At 45.0% G+C, this 23607-nt stretch overlaps 1 long non-coding RNA gene across 1 annotated transcript; it reads left to right on the top strand.

Annotated features, from left to right (window-relative positions):
- The first annotated feature begins 10785 nt into the window (after nucleotides 1-10785).
- Nucleotides 10786-22215, top strand: LOC134911669 (uncharacterized). The gene is made up of 4 exons (XR_010176753.1): nucleotides 10786-10894; nucleotides 20579-20683; nucleotides 21202-21255; nucleotides 22144-22215. It is a non-coding gene; the product is annotated as an uncharacterized LOC134911669 (long non-coding RNA).
- The last annotated feature ends 1392 nt before the right edge of the window (nucleotides 22216-23607 follow it).

The raw sequence follows: 23607 nt of genomic DNA, 5'->3' as shown, positions 1-23607 counted from the left end.
GGAGAAGAGGAAGGTCGGATGAACCCCTTCGCTAGGTTCTCTTTAATGTATTCCTCCATGGAATGCGTCTCAGGCAGAGACAACGGATAAGTTCGGCCTCGAGGTGGAACCTTCCCTGGAACGAGATCAATCGGGCAGTCCCATTCTCTATGAGGAGGAAGAATATCAGCAGAAGCTTTACTGAACACATCCGTAAAATCTTGATATGGAGGAGGTGGAACATCAGACGACCTGGAGGAGGAAGAACAAACAGGCAATACTTTAAACAAACATGTCTCAGCACAGGAGGGACCCCATGCCAGAATTTGCGTAGTCGTCCAGTCAATTGATGGATTGTGGAGACGGAGCCATGGAAGGCCCAGAACCACTGGATGTGTGGATCTTGGAATCACTAGAAAAGAGATAAATTCAGAATGAAGAACTCCCACTCTCAGATGAACTGGTAGAGTCCTTAGAGAAATAACTGCGTCAAAAATCTTGCTGCCATCCACGGCAGTTAAGGAGATGGACGAAGGAAGTCTCTCGGTGGGTAGGGACCACCGTTTAACATAGGCTTCGGTTATAAAATTCCCAGCTGCTCCGGAATCAAGGAAGGCAATGACGTTCCTGTAACGTTGAGCAATTTGGAGCGAGACTGGGAGATTACAATCATGAGGAGATGGAGAGGAGATCATTACTCCTAGCCGGCCCTCTCCTTGGCAAGCTAGGACTAGAATTACCGAACGTTTGGGACAGACATTGATGGTGTGAGACGGAGCTGCACAGTAAAGACAAAGAGACTCAGAGAGACGTCTTCGGCGCTCAGCAGGGGTTAGACGGGAACGACCAATTTGCATGGGCTCATCTTTGGATGGTGACAGTTGGCGAGGAGGAGGAGCAGAAGATTTTGGAGCAGATGATCTTCCACGCTCAGTTGCTCTTTCTCTGAAACGTAAATAAACTTTCGTACAGAGTGAGATTAGCTCATCTAACTTAGAAGGCAAGTCACTGGTAGCTAACTCATCCTTAATACGCTCTGATAAGCCATGCCAGAATGCAGCATACAGGGCCTCGTCGTTCCATGCCAGTTCGGATGCCAGGATCTTGAACTGTATAAGATACTGTCCTACAGTATGCGATCCAACGGAGAATCTCAGATGAAGCTGAAGTTACCCGGCCTGTCTCGTCGAAGATACGCCTGAATGTTGACACAAAATCAGTATAGGAGGACAGCAGGGTATCAGACTTCTCCCATAACGGTGATACCCAGTCAAGGGCTGAGCCACTGAGAAGAGATATAATGTAGGCAATTTTAGTACGATCACTGGGGAAATTGCCAGGTTGTAGCTCAAAATGGATTTCACACTGGTTGAGAAATCCCCTGCAGAATCCTGGAGATCCGTCAAATTTTGCTGGCGTTGGAAGATGAAGACGTGGTGCAGAAATGGGTAAGGTGGGTGGAGTTACAGCTGGAGTCACTGTAGGTGACGCACCCGACGCGCCTGATCCACGGAGGGTTGTCTGAATCCCATCCAGCCGAGTAGAGAGATCCTGGAGACAGCGGATGATGTGGCCCTGTGCAGCCTCCTGATGTTCAAGTCGGGCTGCCAGTTCTTGCATCGGCCTAGCCGCTTGATCCTGGTCTCCGGCTGGATTCATTTGGTCAGTGCTTACTGTCACAACTGAGGGCCTGAGCTGATGGGAGGCAGCCTCAGTTGTAGGGGCTGAGGTGTAGTGGAACCTGGGAGGTTGTATCAGACCCCTAGACATGTAAGTTACATGTAAGTAGATTGCCCGAAGGCGTGACCACGACAACCAAAATAAAAGTCAATGTTGTTTATTTTACATACTCCATGTATCACAGCAGCAATAAAAGAGAAACATAAAATCAGCAGTTTAAATGACACAGTTCCTGGGTACTACAGGAAGGCAATGGCCACAGGGCTCTGGTAGTATGAGATAGTTCTGATTATCCTCTAGGTGGAAAGTCCTTACCAGGCCCGTCTGTAGTAATGGAGATAGCCCAGGATCGTACCAGCTGGTGTTCCAGGAAAAGCTGGGCTGCTGTAGATAAAATAGCTGCTGTGGGTACTGGTTGGAACCAGACAGATGAATGCACGGAGTGGGTTGCTGGATAGAACCAGCCAAATAATAAATGATGCTTGAGAGCGATGAAATATGATGGATATATGGAGCTTGAGAGCGGTGAAACAATAGTACCGGTGGTGAGTGGTAATCTGCAGAAATGGTACCGGCACTTTAAGAAGAGCTGATCTCTGCTGGAAGCTAAGGCTGGAAGCAGGTAAATCTGTAACTGGAAACAGATGAGTCCCAGAGGACTGGAGAGTCAGGCTGCACCGCAGGTGGTAGACTGGAGAGGGTCTCTTTAGTATAGGTTTGGAGATGGTAACTGGAACCTGGAAAACAACCACAGGAGAGAGACAAACTGGAACTAGGTTTGACAACCAAAGCACTGACGCCTTCCTTGCTCAGGCACAGAATACTTATACCTGCAGCAAGGAAGGGATTGGCTAGGCAATTATGCAGATTACAATGCAAACAACGGATTGGTGGAATTAAGCAGGTGACAGAATCCAACATGGCTGCGCCCATGCAGACACTTGGAGGGAAGATTGGTTTGTAATCCATGTGGGAACTTTACAGTAATGGCAGCGCCGGCCACAGTAAACAGGAGACGCCAGACTGATGAGTGCACATTTGAACCACGCGGGCAACAGCGGAGGCCGCGGCTGACGTAAGCGCCACTCTGACATCCTGCATGCAGAAACTCAGGGACGGCGGCGGAGGCCGCGGGAGACGCCATTCAGAATGTAACATGGCGCCGCTGTGACAGCGTCTCAGAGTGACAGGAGAGGAGGCAGGAATGTGGACATCAGATGGGATCCGGTCCTGGAACGCTGAGCCAGCCTTAGGAGGCATCTGAAAGGTAAGTAATGGCGTCCAGATACCCGGATCGTGACAACCACATGCAGCCTATTCTCCTGCCAGAAAAGAGTAGAAAACTTGGGTACACTGTTACACTGGAGACTCAAAACCGCGGGATCGCAATACCCAGAAGAGACTGGCTGGTGTGTGCTGTCCAGTACACACCAGAATTCGGACACTAGAAGACTAAGGACAGGGACAGGAACCCTTATTGATAGCTAGATTGGGGACAGCGATGGCATTCACCAGTAGGTAACTACATCAGGTACAAGTGCCAGAGTGGATACAAGGGTGTTCTAAGGGGGTTCAGGATGCCAGCCCCTGAGACACCAGACATTCCCTATTGGAACTTTCTTACACTTTACACATATAACAAACTTGTGAACTATTACCTAGGATACTCATACTTGGGCTGAGAAGCACCATGTGTTTGACATATGTTGTCCTGCACTAATCACAGATTTGCATTAACTGTATCTATAGAGGATCCAAGGGGAGCACTTGCTATGGGGCCTGGCAGCTTAGGGGGCTTGGCGGGCCAGCAAGCAAACCACTGCACCGTGTAGCCTTTTTTTTTTTTGTTTATTCACTTTCCTTTATAAAACCCAGCCGGTCTTAATAAAGGACAGAGTGTGTGTGTGGGGGGATGGGGGGGATGTGGGGTGGAGGGGGCTACCACCGGAATTGAGGCTTGAAATGCAACCCATGATTTGATGAAAGCCACCCCTTACTTAGCTGCCTGTCTCCCGTCACTGTGACACTTCTTACTGGTTTATGAGTGGAATCCGTGGGGTGATCCGTGAAGTAATCACCCTGTCAAATAGGAGCGGATGCTGTACTGTCACTGAGGCTTCTGTGTGTGTGCACTTACCCCCTATGGTGGCAGCTGTGGGGTCCTGCGCAGTACGCCACCATCTTTCATGTGACCAGGCTTAGAGTGACCTGAGCGATGCTGGACAAGGAGGTTTACCCCAGCTCCCAACAAGCAGAGCGGCATTCCCTATCCCATCCCGTTGGTGATCAGCATCAACTCTGCAGTAGACAGGCCAGTCACAGCCTTCCACGGTGAGTGCTGGGACATGCTGAGACCATCACAATCTGCCCGGACTCTTTATTATACTCTGGAGGGGGGTGGCATATACTGACTGACAGGGGTGGATTTGTTGGCATACGCTGATTGACTGGGGGGAGATTGTTTGAGGAAAGGAGGCCCCAAATTGGTGTGTTGCTTAGGGCCCCATGAGGTCTAAATCCGCCTCTGCACCCATTGATATTTATTGATCCGCAAACAGTTAAAGGTAAATAAGCTGGAAGTCCTCCACATTCTCTTTCTCACTTAAATTATACATCTATTGTATTTGGTGTGGTTATTTAGATTTACTTCCTCTTAGTAATGTTCATGTTTTGCCTGTTAGTTTCATTTGGTTTGTAAGACCCTATTAGTGTCTTTGCCCATTTAAATCTGGAACTTCCATTCTATACAGGATAGGATCCTATGATGAATTCAGAAAAACTTTTCCACCAAAAAATAAACTGTACACTATTTTGCATGGTCTTCTTATCTGCCAATGTGAATTAAACGGACCTAATTCAGACCTGATCGCTAGCAGGTGATTTTTGCACTGCTGCGATCAGATAGTCACCGCCTACAGGGGAGTGTATTTTAGCTGTGCAAGTGTGCGAACGTATCTGTTGCAGAGCTGTACAAACACATTTGATACAGTCTCTGCACAGGGCCGGTTCTGGGGCTCTGTGCGCCCCGGGCGGCAATAGGGGGCGTGGCTTTGTACAGGGGGCGTGGTCATTTCCGCCCCCTGTACAGACTGAAATGATGTGCGGTGCGCGATGACGTCATCGCGCACCGCACAGTAAAGGACCTCTCCACGAAGGGAAACTAGACACCAGCGGCAGCGGGCAGCGGGAGGCACAGCAGCAGCGGATCTTGCCCTGGTGCGGCGCCCTCCGGAAGGCACCCTGTGCCCTTCGGAAGGCGGCGCCCCGGGCAAAAGTCCTGCTTGCCCGTGGCAAGATCCGCTATTGTCTCTGCGCAGCCCAGTACTTACTCAGCTGCTGCAATCACTTCAGCCTGTCCTGGACTGGAAATTGACGTCAGAAACCCTCCCTACAAACGCTTGGGCACGCCTGCATTTTTCCAAACACTCCCAGAAAACGGTCCGTTGACACCCACAAACGCCCTCTTCCTATCAATCTCCTTGCGAACGCCCATGCGAACGGATTTGTCGCACAAACCAGGTGCTGAGCGGCGATCCGCTTTGTACCTGTGCAATGTGCCTGCGCATTGTGGTGCATACACATGCACAGTTTAGACCTGATTGCCCGCTGTGCGAAAACGCAGCCTAGCGATCAGGTCTGAATTAGGACCAATGTACTTTTTTTTGTTCTTTGTGATTGAATTCTATATTATGTTTCTGTTTGTGGGAATCCATGTGACGATCACTGATCAATTTAATTAGGACATGTCTACATTATATATATTTTTCTTTTGGTTTGACTGCTAAATATCTATTTTCCCCTTGGGGACTTTATTAAAGATGCTTTCGCCAAAAAATAGTAATATCCCTGCTTCCGTACATGCACATTTCAGCTTGGTATTGTGGAATGTTGAGGGCCTCAATTTTTCCAATAAAAGGAAGTCCTAACCCATCTGCGTAGGCTGTTAGAGCTACCTCCTATCTCCTGAAGTGAAGCTGGCCAGGCACCTTTACCAAGATAGCTGTTGGGTACGTCAGCTTACTGTGTTGAGTGTGGCAGTGCTGCATGGGCATGCAGCACATAGCTCCTCCAAGGTGCGAGTACCTACTATCAATGATATCACCACCGCTAGATGGTTATACCACCACTGCTGTATGTATTGCTGCTGTTCCCACAGTTAAAAAAAAAAGTCTATCGGTGATGACCCAGAGGCATGTCTCCTTATTTTTGAATGAGTGGCACAATGTTTAAAGTAGCTGCAAGCCTGCTGGGCAGACAAACTAGCACCTTACCTTACTGGGGAGTCACAGAAAGCATACGCAGACTTGCCAGATAATGAAGCTGCTAACTATGAGAAAGTCAAAACGGCCATTCTGGCCTGCAGTGGTGTTACGGCAACAGGTAAAGCACAGCACTTCAAGGACTGGGACCTGTGTCCAGGGGTATCAGTCTGGAAGCAGCTGGCTGAGCTCTCCCGCTATGACAGAAGCTAGATGCATATGGGAGAGACAACCCATCCAAGGGGACGATGCACAGGTCTATTCAATGAAGTAGATCATAAACAACCAATATATGCAAGTTTAGTCTGAATACAGATTAATAATTAAAGAAGGTTGGAGATGCGCCCCTAAATTTTATGTAATGTATGGGGAGGGTTGGTGAAAACCACTAGTGGGCTTTACACCTGTAGAGACTTAGTGTGTGGTGCGCTCTTCTGTTAGATGTTCAGATGAAGTTATTAAAACGTAACTTTTATTCATATATTCTTAAGAAATTATTTATAGAACAGTAATCTGTTTACCTGAAAGTATAAAGATTAATAATAAGTTATGAATAATACAATTAATATCACCCCCTTGCTATCTCATAAATTAGACACTTTTTGACCATTGTTAGTCTTCATTGTGCATAGAGTGAGGGTGAGAAACATGTGAATGTAGCGAAATATATTAAATATAAAGATTTAATAATTGATCATTGAGTGATGTGGCAATATTGATTACCCAATGAAAGTAAAATCTGGAGATTTTTAATTCATTTTTGATCTCCTTAAGTGATCCATTGCCTACGGCTCCCTGTACGGTATTCCTCCTATCTGCTGCACCTATAACTAAATGCACTGGTATTGATAGAGTTGTTTAGCTGAAGATCACTAAACAGATACAAATATGTTGCTATTTCCCACGGTTATAGAAACCCAGGTGATAGCTGAGTTGATACATTGTATCAATTTAGTCCAACTTACATATGTTAAACTGATTCAAAGTACTTTGCTATGTCCCTAGGTTTACACAGCAGTTGGTAGCTTAAATGTGCACCAAATTTATAACAGTGGTTGTTATAGGATTCTTGTGTGGACACAACTGCATTCATATTATTGTAGGTGGCATGTATCTAGAGTGCATCATAATCATAAGATAATTGCCCAGCTAGTAGCTTGCACTATGATCATAAGATAATTGCCCAACTAGCAACATGAGTAAATCATAGTTAAACAGTGAGTATAAATATCCTACTGAAAGAATCCTTTTTTGCTGGAAGATTGATCTCTGTCTATAGCAGTCGCTATAGGAAGATTAGCATTTATCTAAAACATGCGCTGTTCTTTGTGAGATAGCTGTTTGAGCTAAAAATAGCTGAGCTGAAATCAAATTTCTTTACTAGGTCCCAGAAAAAAACAGGTAACTGAATATATAGTGGACTGATAGTAACAACTATAGTCCGAATTCATGTATACATACAGTAGTATTCAGTATTATTTAACCTGTCGCATGAATCAACAGTACTGTCTGATTGTTAACCAGCTAGTGGTGTGGTAGACATAAAAATACTTTTAGACAAGTGGCATATTTCAACAGTTGATGTAATTACTGCACAGAAAATTAGTTTGTTGCTGTGTGCAAAGTTGTGTCTATAACAACAGCTGTGTTATATAATCAGAGCTAAGATATAGCAGCGTCCAGAGTTTGAGTGCATACAAGTTGCATGTGAGAAGTAATCCATCAAGTAATCCATTCAATCAGAATTTATCCGTAGTTGTTCAATCGCAGATCGGTATCTCAGGAATACTGCATATCCCACATGACACAAATGTCACAGAACAATTTAGGCAAAAACAGAGTGGAATTCCCTCAAGCCTGTTAATTCCCAGGCTGATTTGAAGTATATCTCAGGTAAAAAACCATACATATACAGTATCATTCCAAAGTGAGGATATCGAGTAAGTCACTGCATCTGGTCAGAATTCATAGATAGATAGATATATATATATATATATATATATATATCTATCTATCTATCACAGATAGTTGCGGGCAGTTGTGCAATTTTCAAAATCTAAGACATACAAAGTAAAGGTGTCTTGGTGTGGACGGCGGACCCCCCTTCTACTTTTCCCCCATGTGCCTAAGCAGTGAATTAAGTTATTGAGAGCGGGGAGAAGCGCCAGCACTGAGACGGAAAGATAGACACTGTGCGAGTGGCCTCTACTGTACCTCAACCACGTACCCCCTCCCCTGGTGTGTAATCACATTACAGGGGGGCTGATAGATGGCGGGGGATGAGAGAGCCGCTCTGAATACCTGAATGGTTGCGGTTACTGTAAGGGAGTAATCGCCATGGAGGAATAGCCGTGTCTAGGCAGGGAGCTGTTGAAATATGCCACTTGTCTGAAAATATTTTTATGTCTACCACACCACTAGCTGGTTAACAATCAGACAGTACTGTTGATTCATACGACAGGTTAAATAATACTGAATACTACTGTATGTATACATGAATTCGGACTATAGTTGTTACTATCAGTCCACTGTATATTCAGTTACCTGGTTATTTCTGGAACCTAGTAAGAAATTTGTTTTCAGCTCAGTTATTTTTAGCTCAAACAGCTATCTCACAAAGAACAGCGCATGTTTTAGATAAATGCTAATCTTCCAATAGCGACTGTTGAGGCCCATATACACGGGCTGATGCAGGAGAGATGTGTGCTGAGTGAACCGCTCAGCACACATCTCTCCCGCCGCTCAGCACAGCGCGATCTGTGCTGAGCGCGTGGGGGGAGACGGGGGGGCCGCTCACTTCACCCAGCGGGTGAAGTGAGTGACCCGCTAGATTGGCCTGCATGCAGGCCAATCTAGCACCAGCGATAGCAATGGGCGGGGCTGCGCATCGATATCGCTGTTAGGGCTACACACGGAGCGATCTTGCTGAAAATCTAAGTAATCTAGTCAGATTGCTTAGATTATCGCTCCGTGTGTACCCCCCTTTATAGACAGAGATCAATCTTCCAGCAAAAACAGATTCTTTCAGGAAAATATTTATACTCGCTGTCTATCTATTATTTACTCATGTTGCTAGTTGGGCAATTATCTTATGATCATAGTGCAAGCTACTAGCTGGGCAATTATCTTATGATTATGATGCACTCTAGATACATGCCACCTACAATAATATGAATGCAGTTGTGTCCACACAAGAATCCTATAACAACCACTGTTATAAATTTGGTGCACATTTAAGCTACCAACTGCTGTGTAAACCTAGGGACATACAATGTTAAACTGATACAAAGTACATTGCTATCAATTTAGTCCAACTTATATATGTATCAACTCAGCTATCACCTGGGTTTCTATAACCGTGGGAAATAGCAAAATATTTGTATCTGTTTAGTGATCTTCAGCTAAACAACTCTATCAATACCAGTGCATTTAGTTATAGGTGCAGCAGATAGGAGGAATACCGTACAGGGTGCCGTAGGCAATGGATCACTCAAGGAGATCAAAAATTAATTAAAATCTCCAGATTTTACTTTAATTGGGTGATCAATATTGCCACATCACTCAATTATCAATTATTAAATCTTTATATTTAATATATTTCGCTACATTCACATGTTTCTCACCCTCACTCTATGCACAATGAAGACTAACAATGGTCAAAAAGTGTCTAATTTATGAGATAGCAAGGGGGTGATATTAATTGTATCATTCACAATTTATTATTAATCTTTATACTTTCAGGTAAACAGATTCCTGTTCTATAAATAATTTCTTAAGAATATATGAATAAAAGTTACGTTTTAATTACTTCATCTGAACATGTAACAAAAGAGCGTGTACATTCACTGGGATGAGAGATGCAGCGCTGGATACTTCACCAAGATCAGTGTCGCTGGATGCATTGGCCCTCTCTATAGAACGGTACGAAGCTGCAGTCAATATGCCTAGAACCCCTAAAAAGGAGCTTAGGGCCCCAAAGACAGTGAAGCTGGCACCTCGCTGACTCTTGCCTACTCTTGAAGGATCCAGTCGTGTAGAGGGTGTCACAACTGAGGGCTGGTGCTGACCAGGGGGAAGCCTCAATTGTAGGGGCTGAGGTATATGTGTACCTGGGAGGCAGTACAGGGTTCTTGGACATGCAGGGAACCTTTAGAACAAATGCCCGAAGGCGTGACCACGACAACAAGGGAAAGTTCAAAGGTTTTATTAAACACAGTTCAGAGGAATACTGATGACTTGGTACTAGTAATAGGAAACACAGTTCAGAGAAATACTTGGGATCGATGACGGAACACCGATGGTGACTTGGAATCGATGACGGAACACCGATGGTTACTTTGGGATCGTTGGTAAGCTTTGAGTGAAGCTGGGGTTCGCATATAGAAATGCACTATTGTAGTTAGAAGCACAGGTGAAGCATGAAGTGATGCTGGGGATCTCTGGAGAAGAAGCTGGAGAATGGCTGCTGGGAAGCCGGAGTTCAGACACAGTTGAATCAGGGTAGACTGTAGAGGGTTAATCACTGGAGTGTCGGGTTACACTGCAGAGTATAATCACCAGGGAGTCAGGCTGTACTGCAGTGAAAGTCCATGGGAGAACTGCACACTGGAATCACTGAAGACAATTGAAGCACTGATATCTTTCCACCCCAGGAACAGGATATTTATACCTGCTGGGAAGCAGGGATTGGCTGGCTGATTAACCAGAGACCAGAGTGCAGCTGCTGTGTAATCAGGCTGAGAGCAGAGTGCAGCTGATAGGCTGAAAGGTAACATGTGATAAGGAAAACATGGCTGCGCCCATGGTAGCTTTTGGAGGGAAAGATTGTTTGTAACTTGAATGTGAGCTTTAACCATGAAGCTGCCAGAATCACAGTAAAGAGATTTGAGACAATGAGATGCAGCGTGCTGCACACAGACAGTGCAGATGGAATCCAGGCTTGGAACACTGGGACAGTCTCAGGAGGCATTTGGAAGGTAAATACTGATAAGGAATTACCTATATGGTGACAGAGGGGTATAAAGAAAGCCCTATAACTTGTTATGAATGTGGCGAATCGGGGCATGTAAGACAAGATTGTAATAGAAAAGCCAAGACAATGGACTGTAGCTCTGCCAGTTTGGGGCCAGCTTACCTGTTTTTTTTTTAGCATCATGGTTCCACTGACTACACAAACTCTCCTGTTGTGGGAACCAGTTGTATTAGGGGCAGAGGTGTAGCATGTAGCCATGGCACCTGGAGCAAACTTATGTCACGGTGCCCGCCTCCCCTCCCATATATACTCAAAACACATACCTATATACACATTACACCAGGTAGCCCCGTATACACACTGCAGCAGGTAGCCCTGTATACACATTGCGGCGGGTATCCCTATATACACATTGTGCCAGGTAGCCCCATATACACATTGCGCCAGGTAGCCCCATATACACATTGCGCCAGGTAGCCCCATATACACGTTACGCCAGGTAGCCCCATACACACATTGCAGCAGGTAGACCCATATACGCATTGTGCCAGGTGGCCCCATATACACACTGCAGCAGGTATACCCATATACACATTGCTCTAGGTAGCCACTTATACACATTGCCACAGGTAGACCCATATACACATTGCGCCAGGTAGCTCATTATACACATTGTGGTGGGTAGCTCCATATACACATTGCGGGAGGTAGCCCCATATACACATTGCGGCAGGTAGACCCATATACACATTGCGGCAGGTAGCTAATCTACACATTTTGCTAGGTAGCCAGGAAAGAGTGAGAGTGTGTGTGTCTCACACTCCCTGCAGCTCCGGGACTCTCCGCTGCCCGCAGCTACAGGACTCTGCTTCCCACAGCCCTGGTACCTGCCGCTTTGCACCTCTGCTCCCCCCAGTAACGGGACCCACTTCTCCACTCCCTGTAGTGCCGGAACCCGCCGCGCCGGGCCCTGCAGTGCCGGGCCCCGCCACTCCACTCCTCCGCTCCCTGCAGCTCCGGGACCCACCAGCACCCTCTGACGGTTTTGGAGCCTGGAGCTTGTGCTCTGCCAGAACCACCCTCCCTACGCTCCTGATTAGGGGTCCACAAATCTCCTGCCTTAGTAGTTACAGGCAGTGAATTGACACTGGTGTCTGAGGCTGTATTACCCAGGGTAACAGAGAGAGTTCCAGGCTCTGTAGAAGTATTGTGCGTCCATGGTTCCACCGAGACATTTCCAGGAGTTTGAATCAGGATTGGCTTAAGGGGCACCTGCCATAAAAAATAGGAGCCGATGGCCCGAAACTTCCATACCCCTTAATTTTGGGGCACAATTTCCCGGGCTTCGAGGATTTGTTGAAACCGCTATCTGAAGAGTCGGCCCTCCCACCAGCTAAAGCTACAGTTCTTGTGGGGAGTCCTTCTACTGGGCATTGCCCTGTGCCTGAGAGCGCTCCTGACCAGGACTGGGAGAATTTTCCGTTTGACACTGATTTGCATAACTTTGGTCAGTATCAATTAAGTGACGCTGCCCTTGCCAACATAAAATCACAGGTTGTTGAGGTGAACGGGGTCGCTAAAGCCACTTATCCTCTGGACGGGACTCCTTTTTTTATTCAAAAAATGACCTAAAGTATAGGGTGAAGGAAAAAGATGGGAATAGACTTTAACAGCTGTTAGTGCCCCAAGTATATGTACCATTGGTCCTGGGCACTGCCCATACTTATCCTTGGGTTGCCCACCTCAGAGAAGAGAAAACCCATGAGAGGGTACGTCTTCATTTCTTTTGGCCAGGAGTATCTGCTGAAGTAAAAAGGTTCTGTCAACATTGCTCCATTTGCCAGCAAACCTGTCCAAAGCCTCACCTCAGGGCTCCCCTTGTTCCAATGTGGAATATCATTGGGGTGCCTTTTGACAGGATTGCTATGGATCTGGTAGGCCCTCTGGACAAGTCAAAGAAGGGCAACCAGTACGTGCTAGTCATAATGGATTATGCCACTCGCTACCCAGAAGCCATGCTGAGACGTCATGCTGAACAGATATACAGATGTATCCTCATACTCCGTTGCTCATAGCGCGCTATTTAGGGTCCTGAATCGCGAATTGTAATAACGTTATGGCGTGCATTGTGTCCCACGCCATGTAACACACATTTTCACCGCTAGGTGGCGAATGCTCCATGTTACAGTTAAGCACGGTGCCGCGCGTTCACTAAGAGTAGAACACATCATAACACATCATATATTTACCTGGAGTGCCTACTCATATTGTGGTCAGCAGTGGTATAACGGTTACAGTGTCCACCTGCAATGTGTGCATCCCGTGTTCGAATCCTGTCGACACCAGAGATTTTTTTTTTTTTTGGTGAATTTATTTTTATATATATTTTTTTAAAGAAATACACTTGTTTGGTCTGTTTATTTTTATCCACAAGGCACAAGTATTATTTATATATTTTCAAAAGTATATATATATATATATATTTAAAAAATAGAGATAAGGGCGCCTTCTAGTGTCTAGATAAATAAATATAGTGTATACCCAATGTGAAAGGAAAAGTGGACACTACTTATCTGGGGCATGTATTTCTCTTCGGTCACGAGACTAATATTGGTACATAAAAGAGATAAAGGAAATATAACATAGCGCGTACCGTTTTTATACCATTAATCAGCAAAAATATGGTTGTATATAAAAAACCTTACAGGGATGAACAAATCCCATAATTTAAAATCCACAGCCAGGGATAAAAGGTTTTTACAAATTTTAATACAACACATAAAAACAAATGGTAGAAGTGTGAGCGTACAATATATAAAATTCAATCAGGCTTATCTGTCCACATGGAAAACTGGTACGTCAAATATTTTTCATATAGACCATACAAATAGTAACAATGCAAACGTACAAGAAATAAATATATATTAGGCTTATCTGTCCTTATAGGAGGTTCAGGTACAGCAGTCCCAACGTGTTTCGTCAATATTCAGACTTCATCATGGAGAACCACAAGTACCAGCATGCGGGAGAAAAACGGGCCCGCTGGTACCTGTAGTTCTACTGGGAAAAAAATACCCAAATAAAAACAGGAGACACACACCGTGACAGTAAAAGTTTATTTCACACATGTCGACACACACATACTTACCTATGTTGACACACCGACTGGCACGTCTCGTCTCCGACGATCCGGGGTACCTGTGAAAAAAATTATACTCACCTGATCTAGTGTCCGGGAGATAATCCACGTACTTGGCAAAAAAATAAAACGAACACCCGACCAGCGGACTGAAAGGGGTCCCATGTTTACACATGGGACCCCTTTCCCCGAATGCCGGGACCCCACGTGACTGCTGTCACAGAAGATCCCTTCAGCCAATCAGGAAGTGCCACGTCTTAGCACTCACCTGATTGGCTGTATGCGCGTCTAAGGTCAGACAGCGCATCGCACAGCTCCCTCCATTACTTTCAATGGTGGGAACTTTGCAGTCAGCGGTGGGGTTACCCGCGGTCAGCCGCAAAAGTTCCCACCATTGAAAGTAATGGAGGGAGCTGTGCGATGCGCTGTATGACAACTCAGACGCACAAAGCCAATCAGGTGAGTGCTACGACGTGGCACTTCCTGATTGGCTGAAGGGACCTTCTGTGACAGCAGTCACGTGGGGTCCCGGCATACGGGGAAAGGGGTCCCATGTGTAAACATGGGATCCCTTTCAGTCCGCTGGTCGGGTGTTCGTTTTATTTTTTTGCCAAGTACGTGGATTATCTCCCGGACACTAGATCAGGTGAGTATAATTTTTTTCACAGGTACCCCGGATCGTCGGAGACTTGGAGACGTGCCAGTTGGCGGGTCAAAATAGGTAAGTGTGTGTCGACATGTGTGCAATAAACTTTTACTTTCACGGTGTCTGTGTCCTGTTTTTATTTGGGTATTTTTTCCCCAGTAGAACTACAGGTACCAGCGGGCCCATTTTTCTCCCGCATGCTGGTACTTGTGGTTCTCCAAGTACCAGCTTGCGGGGGAGGCTTGCTGGGACTTGTAGTACTACTGGACAATACAATATTCTTCCTATTTTCTCAAGGCTATCAGCCCCCCATCCGCAGCCCGGGGGACAGCCTCGGGCTTCACCCCTGGCCCTTGGGTGGCTGGGGGGGGACCCCTTGATTGAAGGGGTCCCCACTCCCCCAGGGTACTCCGGCCAGGGGTGACTAGTTGGATATTTAATGCCACGGCCGCAGGGCACTGTATAAAAGTGACCCCCGGCTGTGGCATTATCTGTCCAGCTAGTGGAGCCCGATGCTGGTGTAAAAAATACGGGGGACCCCCTACTCTTTTTGTCCCCCGTATTTTTTGCACCAGCACCAGGCGCAGAGCCCGGTGCTGGTTTTAAAAATACGGGGGATCCCCTGTCCGTTTTTTCCCTGGATTTTTAGAACCAGGACCGGCTCGAAGAGCCCGAGGCTGGTTATGCTTAGGAGGGGGAGCCCCACGCATTTTTTTTTCTGACTTTTCCCATTCCATTAAAAAAAATAAAAAAAATAATAATAATACTTTTAAAAATATATAAATAATACTTGTGCCTCCTAAATAGGCAAACCAAGTACCTAATCCCTTCTAATATAAATAGATATGCTATTAAAAAACACACAAAAAAACATGTTTTAAATTATTTTATTAGATTCCGCCAGCAAAGTGTGGTGGATTGAAAATGATGAATTTACTGTTTAAAAGCACTGTTGTCGAATTTACAAACTTCAATTGAATATACTTTTGTCGAATTGCCGCATTTGTACCATTGCAGAAATGTCGAATTTGACAAAAGTCGAATTTGAAAAAGTCGAATTTGGAAAGTCCGTTTTTTTGGTGAAAAGTACTGAATTGCATTGACAAATTTTTTTTTGGGCGAAAAAGTCCTGTTTTTCGACTTTTTCGCCAATTCGACCGCAATTGCATATGGCCCTATGTCATTAATGTGACATCTTGGAAGGCTCCATTATGGTTTGTACACAGACACCGGACAAAATCCGTTAATAGTACAACACATCAAAACACATCATATATTTACCTGGAGTACCAACTCATAACATGGTCAGCACTGGCATAATGGTTACAGTGTCCGCTTGCAATGCGTGCATCCCGTGTTCGAATCCTGTTGAGACCAGACCCCTACTCTTTTTGTCCCCCGCATTTTTTGCACCAGGCGCAGAGCCCGGTGCTGGTTTTAAAAATACGGGGGATCCCCTGTCCGTTTTTCCCCTGGATTTTTAGAACCAGGACCGGCTCGAAGAGGCTAAGGCTGGTTATGCTTAGGATCGGGGACCCCACACATTTTTTTTCTGACTTTTCCCATTCCATTAAAAAAATAAAAAATAAAAAATACTTTTAAAAATATATAAATAATACTTGTGCCTCCTAAATAGGCAAACCAAGTACCTAATCCCTTCTAATATAAATAGATATGCTATTACCAAATAAAAAAACACAATTTTTTTTTTTTTAAATTATGTTATTAGATTCCGCCAGCAAAGTGTGGCGGATTGAAAATGACGAATTTACTGTCTAAAAGCACTGTTGTCGAATTTACAAACTTCAATTGAATATACTTTTGTCGAATTGCCGCATTTGTACCATTGCAGAAATGTCGAATTTGACAAAAGTCGAATTTGAAAAAGTCGAATTTGGAAAGTCTGTTTTTTTGTCGAAAAGTACTGAATTGCATTAACGAAAAAGTCCAGTTTTTCGCCAATTCGACTGCAATTGCATATGGCCCTATGTCATTAATGTGACATCTTGGAAGGCTCCATTATGGTTTGTACACAGACACCGGACAAAGGCCCTCATTCCGAGTTGTTCGCTCGCAAGCTGCTTTTAGCAGCTTTGCACACGCTAAGCCGCCGCCTACTGGGAGTGAATCTTAGCTTATCAAAATTGCGAACGAAAGATTAGCAGAATTGCGAATAGACACTTCTTAGCAGTTTCTGAGTAGCTCCAGACTTACTCGGCATCTGCGATCAGTTCAGTGCTTGTCGTTCCTGGTTTGACGTCACAAACACACCCAGCGTTCGCCCAGACACTCCTCCGTTTCTCCAGCCACTCCCGCGTTTTTCCCAGAAACTGTAGCGTTTTTTCGCACACACCCATAAAACGGCCTGTTTCCCCCCAGAAACACCCACTTCCTGTCAATCACATTACGATCACCAGAACGAAGAAAAAACCTCGTAATGCCGTGAGTAAACTACCTAACTGCATAGCAAATTTACTTGGCGCAGTCGCACTGCGGACATTAGCGACTAATCGCTCCGTTGCGAAAGAAAAATAACGAGCGAACAACTCGGAATGACCACCAAAATCCGTTAATAGTACAACACATCAAAACACATCATATATTTACCTGGAGTACCAACTCATAACATGGTCAGCACTGGCATAATGGTTACAGTGTCCGCTTGCAATGCGTGCATCCCGTGTTCGAATCCTGTTGAGATCAGAAATTTTTTTTTTCCTGGTGAATTTATTTTTATATATTTTTTTTTAAAGAAATACACTTGTTTGGTCTGTTTTTTTCTTTCCCGCTGGGCTCCATTATGTTTTGTACACAGACACCGGATAAAATCCGTTATGGGTATACCACATTGCAGGCGGTGGGGAAGCAAATTCAGTTTGCACGCATTGTGGGCTACAGATTCAATCCACGGTTTGTGGACTGCATCCGGCGTCTTACTGTACATCAGGCAAAAATGGCAGGGAGACGCTACGTTAGAGGGGATCTTCTGATCCTGCTTAGGTGGCAGGACCGGCCATTTACTACGAACTCGGAGAAGCGGTGGGCTTACAATAAAGCCCGCCTTGAGATCCGAGCAAAATATGGCCAGTCCTGCAGCCTCAGGTCACTCCAGAGGAAGTGGAGTGATCTGGTCACCAGGGAGCCCAGGAAACTGGAATTACTTGCCAGCAGCATCCTCTAGGATGTTAGAGAAATACAGGCGTTCCGAAACATACAGTATCTGAGTGAGCCTAATAATGAGTATACTGTGAGATACTGTATGACATACTGTACAGTATGCTGTATCCGAAGTGGTGCATTCATGAACAAACTCCATATGCAGTAACCTTTTTGGTTGCTTTAAGAAATGTCATTTACAATATGGCTATCCCTGCCTCCCAGTCAAAACCTGTTTCTGCAGACACTACTGTTCAATTAGCAGCAGTTGAATGTGTATTCAGAGTAAAGTGGATTAACTCTTCGCTATTGTTTAGAAATGTAGTGTCTGCAGAAATGGTGTTTGACTGGGTGGAGGGACAGCCATACAATACTGTATGTTATACTGTAAATGACATTTCTTAGCAAACAGAAAGCCCTCCTTGTGATACATTTCTCTGAGTGAAAAATTGCACCAGCAAATCAGCTCATAACTGTCAATTTTCAAAAACAGTCTGTACCATGACAGTTAGGAGCTGATTGGCAATGGCTGAAACATTACTTACCGAGTAACAATGCAGTGCTCAACTAAACAAAGTGGTACTGATCATCAGGGCAGCGGGCGGCAGTGGAGCATAAACCGAGAGGAGCAGCTGCAGCAGTTTATCACTGCTGCTGGGCTGCCCCTGTCACCCCAGGATCAGAGTTGGCAGCAGGTGTTGTGGCAGCCTGGATGGTGTGCATGGCTTATTACACCTGCATTAAAATAAATGTTGCCAGCATGAGGGGTATCAAATGCAAAAAGGATATACAGCATATTCTCTTGTTCACGGCTCCCTTATATTATAAATTATCATATGTCACTTCAAATGCTGCCATAATATCTAAAAGGGGGAGCTCTGCCTGCCGTAATGTCTAACAGGGGGCTCCGCCTGCCATACTGTGTAAAAGGGGGCTCCACCTGCCTTAGTGTGTAAAACGGGGCTCCACCTGCCGTACTGTGTAAAAGGGGGCTCTACCTGCCGTATTGTGTAAAAGGGGACTCTACCTGCTGTACTGTGTAAAAGGGGAGTCTACCTGCCGTGGTCATGGTTGACACATGAAAATGGTCGACATGACAGGTCAGCATATGAAAAGGTAGACATGGCTTTTTTTAAAAATTGATTTTTAACTTTTTCATGCTTTACTATACACGTGGACTACGATTTGGAATAATAACCTGTGCCGAGCACAGCGGTAGCGTAGCGAGGCACCTTGACCGCAGCATGGCGAGCGAAGCGAGCCATGCAAGGAGACGCGGTACACTAATTCGGGTTCCCCGTCACTTTACGAAGAAAACGACACCAAAAACAGTCCAAACATCCATGTTGACCTTTTCATGTGTCGACCATTTCCATGTGTCGACCATGAGTGCATGTTGACCATGTCGCTGTCGACCAATAGTGGTCGACCTAATGATTGTTGACCTTAACATGGTCGACCATTCATACCGGAACCATGCCCGGATGCCACACAACATACCGCAATGCTCGTTATACCCTATGCCACACACCGCAATGCCCCTTATACATTATGCCACACACTGCAATCCCCTGAAACATTATACAACATACCACAATGCCCATGATATAGGTGTGGATCATAGAATCGACAGTAACTAGGTCAACAATGTTTAGGTCAACCACTATTGGTCGACAGTACCTAGGTCGACAGGGTTGGAAGGTCGACATGAGTTTTGTTTTTTGTTTTTGGTGTTGTTTTGTTCGTAAAGTGACGGGGAACCCCAATTAGTGCACCGTGTCCCCTCACAGTAGAGGGCTCAGACTCTACTGCGCCTGCACAGATCTCCGGGAAAATGGCGAGGCGGTCATTTTCCCAGAGATCTCTCTACTGCGCATGCGCAGAACTCTGTGAAAATGAGTTTTAACAGCACCTGTGACGTCGGCGCGGGACTCCGGAGAGGTGAGTATTACCCAAATGGGTGCACTGTGTGTGGTGGGTGCCCCCTCTGGACACATTGCACCCATTATAGATACACCAGTGCCTGTGACACATTATGACGCACCGCAATGTCCGTGATACATTATGCCACACACCACAATGCCCATTACACATTAAGTCCTACAGTAAGGCTTCTAATTACTTTTACATTACTGTACCTGCTCGTTGCCAGGGGTTTACTTGTACAGGGGATCCGGTCTTGGGGTCGACAATACTTAGGTCGACAGCGTCTAGGTTGACCACAATTGGTCGATAGTAAGTAGGTCAACAGGGTGTCTAGGTCATCAGGGCCTCTTGGTAGACATGTACTATATCGACATGACAAAAGGTTGACATGCATTTTTCTAAAATGTTTTCATTTTTTGAACTTTTTCATATTTTACGATCCACATGGGTTACGAATGGGAATAGTGACCGGTATCCGATTATATGGTCAACCATCATTAGGTCAACATTCAATAGGTTGACCACTAATTGGGGTTCCTGGTCACTCTGTGAAAAAAACGATACCCAAAAATGTCAATAGTACCATGTCGACCTATTTTCATGACGACCTAGCACATGTCCACTTATAGACCATGTCCACCTATCAACACTGTCGACCAATAGTGGTCGACATAATGACTGTCAACCTTAGTGTGGTGCACCCAATGACCGTTACCCCGTGTACCTAAGCACCTCCTCAGCAATTATTTACTGTTACAGCATTCAGTATGTGCAGTAATGTACTGTATCTAAGGGCACTGTACATTCCTTTTTGTACCCAGGGCGTCAGCAGCGGATAAGATGGTGAAGTGCCCAGCAGCAGATAAGGTGGCGAAGGGCCCGGCACCACTCTTTCACTGCCATACCGGGGACCAGCGCCATAAGCAGTAAGTCTTGTACTCTCTTTATTGGGTACTCTTTATACCAGTGGTTCCCAAACGTTTTTGAGTCACAGCACCCCTAGGCCAAAAGTTTCTTATTGAGAAATTTAGAAACAAATAAATAAACAAAAGTAAAATGTGCTTGTACAGTACTGTATGTCATCCTTAGGTTCAATTACTGTATGTGGTGAGGGACAGGATTCACTTCTGATTGCCCAAATACTGTACTGTAATTTATGATTGGAAGACCCCAGCACTGATTTTGCCTATTACAGTGACAATAAATATTTGAATTGGTTCTTGATCACCCCTGCAAGCGTCTATTTTTATTTTTGAGATTTACCAGTGTCTGTGAAACTGATCATAGATGTGCTAAATTTAGCACATCTACGATCTGATCTGAATTAGGCCCCAGGTGCGATTTGCACCTTGTGAAATGTACAGTAAACCATGAGGGTATGAATGCTTTTGTTTGATTACTGCTGGGGACAATGGTAATGCTGTGGCCAATGTGTTTAATACAGGCACCCCTGGACCAATTCCTCCGCCGCCGGCATTTGCGGACCCGCCTCGTCCTGGTAAGACATTTTTGTTAAGTTAAGGCTCATTTCACCACTGTTTCTAAACCTTATTCCCCACCCTGTGCCTCTTATCCTACACCTCCCACTGTGCCTCAGCTTCCCCTTGTCTTTTAGCCTTTCCCTGCTCCTGTGGCTGAGCCTCCCCATGTCTCTGCTGTGGAACATCATGATGTCACGTAAACTGTGCTTTATAGGGTTCCTTGGGGGCCTGGTACAGTACAGTATTTACAGTCATTTATCTTTTTTCCCATAAAACAGGTACCGGCCAAGTTCCAGTGCCTATTACAGTGACAATAAATATTTGATCACCCCTGCAAGCGTCTATTTTTATTTATGAGATTTACGGGCATTGCATAGGAGTCACTTTATAAGTGGGACATAAGGGGCACTCCTGGGGACATAAAGGGCACTACTACTGGGGGCATTTCTTTTATGGGCTCTACTGTACATAAGGGGCACTAACAGTACAGCGGCCATAGCATAAGGGGCAATACTACTGTGGGCATTGTATAAGGGGTGGTACTGCTGTGGGCATTATGTGTATTAGGGGTGCTACTGCTGTGGGCTTTGTGTATGAGGGGCACTAATGTGTGTCATAACATGAATAAGGGACACCCCTACAGTACAGTATGTGGTGGAATGTGAATAAGATTGTGCTACTGTGCATCATAATTTTAATTGGGTATACTATATATATTGGGCCATGCACCTTGATTTTTGACCAGGGCGCTATGGCCCGGACATCCTGACTAGGGGTACAGTCATAATAATGTTATTTTACATGCATACTGTTCATAAACTTTGATAAAGTGCTGTACAGTATACTGTACAATACTCAACCTGTCTTACTGTTCTAATACTGTACATTGTTTTTTATTTTCACAGACCAACTCCGGCGATTGGTCCTTATACTGAGGGCGGTAGTCCAACAAATGTTTGTTTATATTTTACGTTGCTTATAAAAAAAAATTTTTGTTTTTTTCCTTCCAGTTTTTTTTATTAAAGTTTTTATATAATTTACAGTGATTTTGTGTTAGTTTCCACCTTAGTACACTAAGGGGGGTATTCAATGCCGGACAAGGGGGCCAGAAGGTTCTGAAAATGGGACTTTTCACACGTTTTATAGGAGAAGTTGCTTTCTCGTATTCAACGGGGTCCCGCGTTGCTTGCCCCCCACCCTCCCGGCGAGGCAAAAACGGCATGTCATTTATAACATACAGTATTGTATGGCTGTCCCTCCCCCCAGTCAAACACCATTTCTGCACACACTACATCTCTAAACAATAGCGAAGAGTTAATCCACTTTACTCTGAATACACATTCAACTGCTGCTAATTGAACAGTAGTGTCTGCAGAAACAGGTTTTGACTGGGGGGCAGGGATAGCCATATTGTAAAGGACATTTCTTAAAGCAACCAAAAAGGTTACTGCATATGGAGTTTGTTCATGAATGCACCACTTCAGGTACAGCATACTGTACAGTATGTCGTACAGTATCTCACAGTATACTCATTATTATGCTAGCCATACATCAGACCAACTTCAGACCAACTTCCTCCAACTCTCCAAACTTCCAACCGTCCAACTTGCTTGTCCAACTAAAACAGTGCTCCACACACCTAACCAACTTTCTCATCAGATCAGCCAACCAGCCAACTTTTTCAGTAGGCCAGCCAAGTTTCCTCCAACTTGTGATGTCACAGAAGAAGGCGGACAGGTTCTGCCAACTTCTGCATGTTTTGAATTCAAAATAATTTTCTTTAAGAAAAAAGCTTTTTTGCATGTCCTGTTTATTATTTTAAAAGTTTAGGGTGCAAAGATGGTGAGGTTAGGGTGTAGAAAAAGAGAGCTCAGGGGAAGAAGGGTGAGGATAGATGCATAGATAGAAATGTCAGGGGGAGGTGAGGGAGGTTATGTTGCAGCTATAGAGAGGTCAGGGGGGAGGTGGGGCAAGTTAGGGCACAGAGATAGGTCAGGGAGGTACAGTGCCACTTGTAGAGAGGGGAGTTCTGGGTGCAGTACAGTTATATGGTGGTTAGGGCATCATGGTACAGTACATAGTGCACAAGGATATTAGCTGAAGTGGCAACTTTATAACTAATATATAACTTTTATTTTTATTAAACAATGCTGTAACAATACTAAAACCCTGTATGTGCGCAGAGTGAAAGAAGATGATATAAAGATAGTTAATTGGTTAAAGCTGGTTACACACTAGAGCGATGTCGGCACGAAATGCCATTTCGTAACAACATTCTGCCTACATCGCTCAGTGTGTATGAATGATTGCGCGAATCCCCGTCGCTCTAGTGTGTACCCACCATTAGAGTGGTTTCACAGTTTACACTG

The sequence above is a fragment of the Pseudophryne corroboree genome, chromosome 4, assembly GCF_028390025.1.
Source record: "Pseudophryne corroboree isolate aPseCor3 chromosome 4, aPseCor3.hap2, whole genome shotgun sequence".
In the NCBI taxonomy this organism is placed as follows: domain Eukaryota; kingdom Metazoa; phylum Chordata; class Amphibia; order Anura; family Myobatrachidae; genus Pseudophryne; species Pseudophryne corroboree.
This window is presented reverse-complemented; position numbering and strand designations above follow the sequence as displayed.